The 9728-nt window shown below is 39.3% G+C and overlaps 1 long non-coding RNA gene across 1 annotated transcript; it reads left to right on the forward strand.

Moving 5' to 3' along the window:
* The first annotated feature begins 2848 nt into the window (after positions 1-2848).
* On the forward strand, positions 2849-5354 carry LOC122561106. The gene is made up of 3 exons (XR_006314900.1): positions 2849-2912; positions 5190-5213; positions 5323-5354. It is a non-coding gene; the product is annotated as an uncharacterized LOC122561106 (long non-coding RNA).
* Positions 5355-9728: the final 4374 nt, after the last annotated feature.

A 9728-nucleotide genomic window follows, 5' to 3' on the forward strand; every position in this document is an offset into this window, starting at 1 on the left:
GTCTGACCTATCACCCTCACCTGGACCTCTTTCCACCTATCACATTTCCGACACCCCTCCCCCAAGTCCCTCCTCCCTATCTTTTATCTTAGCCTGCTGGACAAACTTTCCTCATTCCTGAAGAAGGGCTTATGCCCGAAACGTCGATTCTCCTGTTCCCTGGATGCTGCCTGACCTGCTGCGCTTTTCCAGCAACACATTTCCATTCCTGAATTTGTAGGTAAGCGATCCCTGGACTTTTATCTTCTGGCACACATTGCTTCTGTAGCAGTAAATGTTTATGGGCGGCACAGTGGCTCAGTAGTTAGATTAGATTCCCTACAGTGTGGAAACAGGCCCTTTGGCCCAACCAGTCCACACCGACCCTTCGAAGAGTAGCCCACCCAGACCCATTACCCTGTGACTAATGCACCTATCGCTATGGGCAATTTAGTATGGCCAATTCACCTGACCTGCACATCTTTGGACTGCAGTAGGAAACCGGAGCACCTGGAGGAAACCCACGCAGACACGTGCAAACTCCACACAGACAGTCGCCTGAGGTTGGAATCGAATCAGTGATCTGGGTTCAATTCCCACTTTGGGCAACTGTCTGTGTGGAGTTTGCATATTCTCCCCATGTCTGCGTGGGTTTGCTCTGGTTTCCTCCCAAAGTCCAAAGATGTGCAGGTCAGGTGAATTGGCTATCCTAAATTGCCCATAGTGTTAGGTGCATTAGTCAGAGGGAAATGAATCTGGGTGGGTTGATCTTCGGAGGGTCGGTATGGACTTGTTGGGCCAAAGGGTCTGTTTCCACACTGTAGGGAATCTAATTCCAATACAAGAATCCAAAAATGGGTTGGATTTCAAAATATCCCTGTTACTTTAAAGAACTTAAGTCTTCATTAGTGTACATTATCATTTCTGAGATGCTGTTAGAACAAAATAACGTCCGAGTGTTCCACTTGTAATCAGTTAGTAACCAAAGCACCTCATCATTATTCTACAAGCATCAGAAATGGAGCGATGCAGTTGGATAGATTGCACACCCAGGTCAGATTGATCAAACCATAAAGTATTATTTTCTTCTCTTCTTTCTCTCTCTCCCTCTCTTTTTGTATTCTCATGTACATGTAATTTTTCTTCCTCTCAGGCATACTTGAAGTAATTAGGAAATCTTAATCCTGTGGACAGAGATCTCTAGCAAAAACTGAATATTAATGATTTAACTACTCACATTTTCAAAAGTCAGTCTCAGTTGCCTGCCTATTTGCCAATTTTCTATCCATAATGCCACTGTCCCTTTAATCACATCCACCTCAAATTGCCTCATTCTATTATGTGACATAATCAAACACCTTTTGATAGTCCAAAACCATTATATTAACTATGCTGCCCTCATCCATTGGCTGTGTTACTTCCTAAGATGACTCAATTATGTTAGCCAGATATGACTTGTTTTCACAAATGTATGGCAATTATTAATCACTGGTCCAGATTCTATGATGGCAATTAATTTTTGTTGTGATTTATGGTCTGTAGAAGTTTTCCCACAACCAACATTAGGTTAGCAGGCTGACAGTTACCAGCAACATTTCTCTCTCTTATTTTGACAGCGGATATACCACCAGTCACAGTCCCTCCTAACCCCTCCCTCTCACCAGCATACCCTAGCCCTCCCCAACCTGATTCCTCTGACATTACTGCCATATCCAAGAAGGATTCAATGATTGCAGCAACAGTCACCCTGGGCTCAGTAATTTAGTCAAAGCTTGACGTTGAGTGAACTTCTTTAAGATAAATGCAAACACCAATGTAATTAAATCCATCTCAAAATAACTTTATTGACTTCTGTACCCAATTCCCATTTGCTTAGCTCAGTAGGTATCTGCACCATGTGGTGCTATGTCGAACAATAAAATGTAAAAAAAATCTTCAAGTTTAGTTTTGATCTGAGCTTTTTACAGTTGGAGAATGGTACATTACCCTGAAATGATGTGGCAAACGATTCTATGATGACAACTGGTGGCTGGTAGTTTTGTTACTCCAAACTTGGGCGACAGAAAGAACAACAGCAGTGATGCCTGCTGGTGTTACTATTTGATGATTTCTGTGGGAAGTTCCCATATGTTTTCCCCAGGTACAACATTAGCTTGGTTTGTGATGGCTGCGAAAATTAATGGATTTATCAACTATTTGATAGAAAGGCCACATTTAATTCCTTTCAATTTTAAAACTGAATTGCTGAACTCTCCCGAGAAAATGCTCTATAACTTCTCCTTTGCTCAGCCAAGTAAATGATGAAAGAGTCAGGCTCATTGAACCTATCTCACATCTTGCTATCTGTCTCATTGAGCAACAGATCATTATTTTGTGGAAAATGCTTGTAGAGAGGCTCTAGTTGCATTGCACTAGATAACAGTTTAATGCTGTAATCTGAACAATATTGCTGATTTTTTTTAAAATTGCTGACACAATAAAGATAAACAAATACTCTGTTCTGTGGTTGAGATATTATGCATCATTTGAAAGACTCAGAGGGAATTTAGCTCTGTAACGAGAATATACAAATAAGCTTCCTTTCATGTACAAAGATGACAAAGTACTTTTTAAATTACAAAGCGGTTGACAACAAAACAGACTCTACGGAAATTCCTGGAGAAAGGCGACTTGGGAACTGAAATGGGACGACCTGCTTCTATAAAGAGTAAACAGAATTTATGTTGAAATCTTGTTTACAATTGTAGGAATTATAAATTGAGCATGATTTTTCACTTTTAAACCCTGAAAATGTATATCATGGATTTTTTTTTTCTCTCAGATCCTCTCCACCTTCATCTGTTCATTTTAGGAGATGGAAGTTCAGGTGCTGTTGACATTAGATTTGCTTGCATTCAATCCTCGCCAACATAATTTCACAACAGGAGGCTAAGGTAAGAAATTGAATGTATAATGAGAAAACATGGTTAACACTTTCAGATACATTCAGCTAGTTGCTTTAAACTGCCGCAAGGGGATATTAACAGCTGGATTTTTGGTAGTGAAGATGACAAAACTGTCAGGGTTCACCACCATTCCAACACAAAAACTGACAGCATCTGCTGGTACCTGCACAAACAGAGTTAAATACTGCAATCCAGAAGTGGCTGTCATTGGGTCTACTCTTCTTCATTGTCATCCCACAGATTGAAACCAATTTTAATATAATCTTGATCTTTTGTGCTCTTAATTTAATTTTGCTGTAAATTAACATTTTGAAAAAGGTGCACCTTGTTGAATGCAGTACAAGTAGGGTTTTTTTTGACAGGGAACTAAATCATATTTACTGCTCAATAAATAAATGCCGCTAAAATGTCACTCAGTTAGCAGCACTCTAGTCTTTGAATCATAAGCTTCTTGGTTCAAGACATGTTCCAGGGGTTTAACATGAACATGGTCCAATTCAGTAGCTAACTCTACATTCGAGATCAGGTGTTAAACCAAAACCCCATCTGCCCTCTCAGGTGGATGGAACAGGGGGTCCCGACTTTGAAAAAACCAGGAGAATTATTCTTGGTGTTTTGGCGGATAGTTATCCTTCAGTCAGTGTTACAAAAGCCAGATGATCTGGTCATTATTACATTGCTGTTTACGAAAGCTTGCTGTATGAAAATTTGCTATGTTGCAAAATTACTAAACTTTAAAAATATTTAATTGGCTGCAAAGTGTTTTGAGACATCTTGATGGTGCTGAGGGATTTCCTTTCTCTTTGAACAGCCTAACTGGCCCTAAAAAAAAACCTAACTTTATATCTGTGAAATGTTAAATTTCTCCATCATCGTCAAAATGCTGCATAAATGCTTAAAAAAATGTTTTTTTAAAATAAAGTTTCAACTTCTTGTGTTAATCCCATGTGAATGCCCCAATCTTTATTTGGCTTTCTTTAAAACTTTTATTAAAAATAGAAAAGATGAGGAATAGAGATCTTTTCTACTTATTTATCCAACTCTAAATCCTCATGTTCTTGAAGAAACTTTGGTTCAATTGTTAGAGAACCCTAAAGTAAGAGCCATAAATATATAATGTAAAGCAACAGAAATTTATTTTGTCAGATTGGTTAGAATGTAAGAGAGTTATAGTCTTAGTCAAGGCCAGTATCATAACTTTAGCAAAAGATGAAATCCCAATTATAAACTTAAGGAGGGAAACCACAAGATTTCATAACCAAAAATATTTTTTTGTATTATACAAGAGCCAATCAAAGCAACCAGTAAATATATTTTTAAATAACTTGCTTTAATTTAAAACCTTGAATCAATGCAAGTTAAACATAAATTAACAGAAAATTGCAGTCAATTATCAAATATAAATTACACATTAAATGGCAGGCAGATGCAATAAACAGATCTTGCAAATTACTTCAATAGCTCACTCAGCAAACCTAGTTACAAAGTCCTTGGAAACTTTGTCTCCCTCACAAAAAATTTTTAGCAATTCTTCTAGGATTTAACTTGACCTGTCGGCCAATCATGAAAATTAGTTCCGTGGGCATGCTTTACACCAAAAATAGCACACACCTTCAGAACTTCCTCAGTGCTATTTTTGATAAGATTGATGGATCTATAGTATCCAGGCTATCTTTATGTAACACATTGGCAGCAATAACCACAATCCCTGAATATTCTCAGCTTCTGGATCGAGCATGTGTATTCTTTAGCCCAGATATACTATTGGACTCATCACACAATTTCAACCACAAGTTTTGGTTTTCAATCTCAGTTTTAGTCTTAACTTCCTTAGCACCTAGGATGATCAGTCTCCATCTTCAGTTTCTCTTTCCAGCAAGGATCTATCCCAGAAAGTATAAATTTTGACCACAGATTCTGTCACGTCAGGAACGGGTTGATACAAATAGCTGAGACACTTTCCAGAGGAAACTATGCTAGTACATGTGAACAAAGAAAGTAGAAAGTTACATTGAAAGGTTGAGATAGATTGGATTGTATAAACTGAAGCACAGACGAAATGAGCCAAATAGCCTGTTGTTCTGCTGTACTTTCTATCTAATTCTATGCAAGTAGCATCAATGATGCCAATGCTAATGATTTGGAAACAGAACTCACCAATAGTCAAGTTTGTGAATTACACCAAGGTCGTTATGGAAGTTTTAAGTCAGTGTGAGAAATTATCTTTTGGAAAGGTAAACACATTTTGGTTCCTTTTTGTTGCAGACTTTTGCTGCCTTCCCAATTTTGGTAAGATGTGTTTTTTGATTCTTAGTGCCAATTTCATTCAGAACGTTTTTCTGTGTCAGTGCTACGTTTGCACACAATTTAAAACTATATTTTTTTTTACACCATGTAGGTGTCACTGACCAGACTAGTACTTGCTACCCATGCCTTATTGCCTTTGTTGGTAAATTGCCTTCTCGGCCCGCTGTTGTCTTTGTGGTATAGGGAAACCCTCAGTATAATTCGAAAGGAACTTCCAAGATTCAATCCAGTAATATTGAAGAAACAAGGGTACAGTCCGAGGTGAGTGTGGTCTGCAGCTTGAAGAAGAACTGGATGTTCCCATGCATCTGCTGCCCATATCCTTTGAGGTGCTAGTGGTCACAGGTTTAGAAGGTGCTTTCTAAGGAAGCTTGACAAGTTGCTGTAGTGCACCTTGTAGATGATACTCACTGTTATGGAAGGGATGAAAGATGGAGCACCAATCAAGTGGGCTACTTTATCCTGGATGTTTTCAAGCTAATTGAATGTTGTTTGAGATTCCTATGTTTAGGCAACTGGAGAATATTCCATTTCTGAAATGTGCTTGATGGATAGTGGCCTTGAGGAGGTAGGAGAGGAGTTACACACTGCAGATTCCCATCCTCCAATCTGCTCTTATAGCCATAATATTTATATGGCTGGTCTAGTTTGATACCTGTTCTAAGGTAATCTCTTGGGTATCAATAGTGGAGGATACAGGGATGGTACTGACATTACATGGTTAAGGGGTGATGGTTATTTTCTCTGGGGGAGATGTTCATTGACTGGCACTTGTGCTACGTGACTGTTACTTGCTACTTGTCAGCCTGAGCTTGAATGTCATTCTGCACATGGCAGCTTCAGTATCTGAAGAGTAATGAATGGCTTTGAACATTGTGTAATCATCAAGAAACATCCACAGTTCTGACCTCATGATGGAGGAAAGCCTATTGAAGAAGTAACTAAAAATAGTTAGGTTCAGGACATTAGCATGAAGAATTCCTGCATTAATATTATGGGTGGCTCAGTGGTGAGCACTGCTGCCTCACAGCATTGGCGACCCATGTTTGAGTCCAAACCAGGGGCGACTGTTTGTGTGGAGTTTGCACATTTTCCCTGTGTCTGCGTGGGTTTCCTCCGGGTGCTCCAGTTTCCTCCCACAATCCAAAGATGTACAGGTTGGGTGGATTGCCCATGCAAAATTGTCCTGTAGTGTCCAGGGTTGTACAGTCTAGGTGGACTAGCTATGTAAATGTGAGGTCACAGTGATAGGGTAGGGGTTTGGGTAGGATGCTCTTTGAAGAGTCGGTGCAGATTTGATGGCCACTTTCAGCACTGTAAAGATTCTATGATTCTATGGCTGAGATGACTGCCCTCTATCTTCTTTTAAGATAACCCTCTCCAACCTGTGGAGAGGGTTCCCCAATTCCTGCTTTGCCACACTTTGTTAAATGTTGCCTAGATATCAAGGGCAATGATTCTCACTTCATCTCAATTTCATTTGGATTTCTAACATCACATAGTGATGTTTAAACAAATACTCATCATGCAACCTTGAGCTGCATTATAGCACTATCTGTGTTGCCATATTGGAGTGAATTACATTTACACTTTAAAATGTCTGAAATTTATAATTTTGCTCTTCACCGCTAACAATTACAAGAGTGCAAAATTACTGGTGGCTCAAACATGAACATGCTTTACTCTGTAATTGATGGCTGTATGAGATTATTATGTATTCAGTTGTAATGATTCTACAGTCTTTATCCACCTGTCAAGCTAAATTTATTGCCTGCCTCAATCCTCAGCTCACAGTGATTTTTGACTAATTGTTGAAGCTTAGTCTGAGGCTTTGTCCCAAAACAAAATGTCCTCATTTCCAGAGGTATATAGAATAAACAAAGATAAATCGCAATAAAATATTCAACCAGTTATATTATCAGTACATAATTTTAGAATTTTAGCAAACTTTTGGGTCCTGAGGTACAAAATGAGTCTGCAACTTTGATAATGATTACTTAAGAATATTAGAAGAATAGAAGGATTCCATTATAGTAATATCAACAATGGTATAAAATGTAAAACAATTTAAATTGTCAATTCATCCAGAAATAAATGCAGAAACGAATGTTAGTTATACAAATTCATCGAGAAAGAAATGGAAGGTCTTCCTCGAAGTGAGTCCACTGACAAATCTTTTTAGAATTTTAGAACACATGAACAAATAATACACAAAAATAATACTGTAGGGTGTTTCTGATCATTCAGCCTTCCTGGTCACAACCAAACTCACAGTTGAAGGTGTGAACTCACCTTAATAAAAACATTGAAGAATGATGAATAATGCAGTCTACACTGATTTCACATTTTTGAACAAGGAGATTATGTTTAATTTATTTAGTGAATCCAAATATCACACAATCAATGCTAAGTGTTCTTATGATTAATTATAAAACAGTTTTAAAATCTCGGCAATTACCACGGGAGATGTGGGTCAATTCTCCATATAGCGCTCCGAAAGCTAGTGCTTCCACATAAACCTGTTGGACCATAACCTGGTGTTGCGTGATTTTTAGCTTTGTCCATCCCAGTCCAACACTGGCTCCTCCACATCATGCCTCCTTGGTTATAGCAAACAGGTGGATGGCATTGCTTGCCTAATCTGTTTGGAGCCAGAGGTTAGATGATCAATGTCTCTGTTTGGTGAGGTTGGTTTTAGTTTAGTACATGCAAAACGTTGTCCTTTCTAGTCTTGGTACCAACATTTTGACTGTCAATCTATAAATCACAATTTTTGTCTTGTTTAAGCTGGAGAAGATCTTTATATACTTTCTACTTTTATAGCAGTGGCCAGGTCTGCCTCAACTCTTAAATGAAGGCCAAATTTAAAGAATCTCTCTTGCTTTAGATAAACACTTCAACATTGACTTTTAGATTCTTTCAAAACAAGGATCACATTAGTGTCTGGGTCATTGTGTCTTTTGTAACTTTTCTCAAAGCTCTTGGCATACAGCAAGTAATTTCAAGGCGTCATATATATTTCTCTACCTTGTAGAAAATTGTTTACCTCTTTGCTTCAGGCAAATTCCACATTAAATGAGTTAAGTGCTTAACATTTCAAATTCTGCTTTCATTGGATTAAATCCTTAACACAGCTATCTCCTGTTTTGTTTTATTGTACTATGTATAACCTCCTTACTAATAATTCCTCCATATTGAGAGAGAGGTTTGCTCAAGATCCAGGCATTTTCCTTTCAATCAATTTATGCAGTCAAACACAACCTCTCAAGAATGAACTGTTCTGCCAAACACACTTTTTCTCCTGTAGGCTGCATGCTACTATGGAGATTGTTTTTCCCAAGGTGCTGTGCCAGTGCTGCAGAGAGATCAAATGTAATGATAGTCAATAGAACATTTTTTTGAACAGTTGGGTCTCTAATTTTTTTTTAGTTTGTCTTCATATTTGTGGGATGTGAGCATTGCTGGCCGGCCAACATTTATTGCCTGTCCCTAGTTGCCCTTTGGAAGGTGGTGGTGAGCTGCCTTCTTAAACTGCTGCAGTCCTCCTGCTGTGGGTTGACCCACAATGCCAGTGGGGAGGGAATTCCAGGATTTTGACCCAGTGACAGTAAAGGAACTGCAATATATTTCCAAGTCAGGATGGTGAATGGCTTGGAAGGGAATTTGAAGGTGGAGGTGTTCCCACGTATTTGTTGCCCTTGTCGTTCTAGATAGAAGTGATTGTGGGTTGAAAGGTGCTGTCTGAGGATCTTTGGTGAATTTCTGCAGTGCACCTTGTAGACAGTACACACTGCTGATCCTGAATGATGTCGGAGGAGGGAGTGGTTGCTACGGATGCAGTGCTAATCAAAGGAGCTGCTTTGTCCTGGATGATCTCATGCTTCCTGAGTGTTGTTGGCGCTGCACTCTTCCAGGAAAGTGGAGAGTATTCCATCACATTCCTGACTTGTGCCTTGTAGATGGTAGACTGGGCTTTGGGGGTGGGTGAGGTCAGGAGGTGAATTATTTACCACAGTATTCCTAGCCTACCTGCTAGGTAGTACCTGCTGTAGTAGCCACTCTGTTTATGTGATGCATCCAGTTGAGTTTCTGGTCAATGCCAACCCCCCAGGATGTTGATAGTGGGGGATTCAGTGATGGTAATACCATTTAATGTCAAAGGCGGGGGTGGAGTTGGTGGTGGGTAGATTGTCTCTTATTGGAGATGGTCATTGCCTGGCATTTGTGTGGCACAAATGTTACTTGCCACTTGTCAGCTCAAGACTGATATTGTCCAGACCTTGCTGCATTTGAACATGGACTGATTTAGTATCTGTAGAGGCCTGAATGATGCTGAACATTATGCAACCATTGGTGAGTGTTCCCACTTCTGACCTTATGATGGAGGGATGGTCATAGATGAAGCAGTTGAAGATGGTTGGGCTAAGGACACTATCCTGAGGAACCCCCACAGAGATGTCCTGGAACTGAGCTGACTTACCTACAACAACCATGATC

The sequence above is a fragment of the Chiloscyllium plagiosum genome, chromosome 22, assembly GCF_004010195.1.
Source record: "Chiloscyllium plagiosum isolate BGI_BamShark_2017 chromosome 22, ASM401019v2, whole genome shotgun sequence".
In the NCBI taxonomy this organism is placed as follows: Eukaryota; Metazoa; Chordata; class Chondrichthyes; order Orectolobiformes; family Hemiscylliidae; genus Chiloscyllium; species Chiloscyllium plagiosum.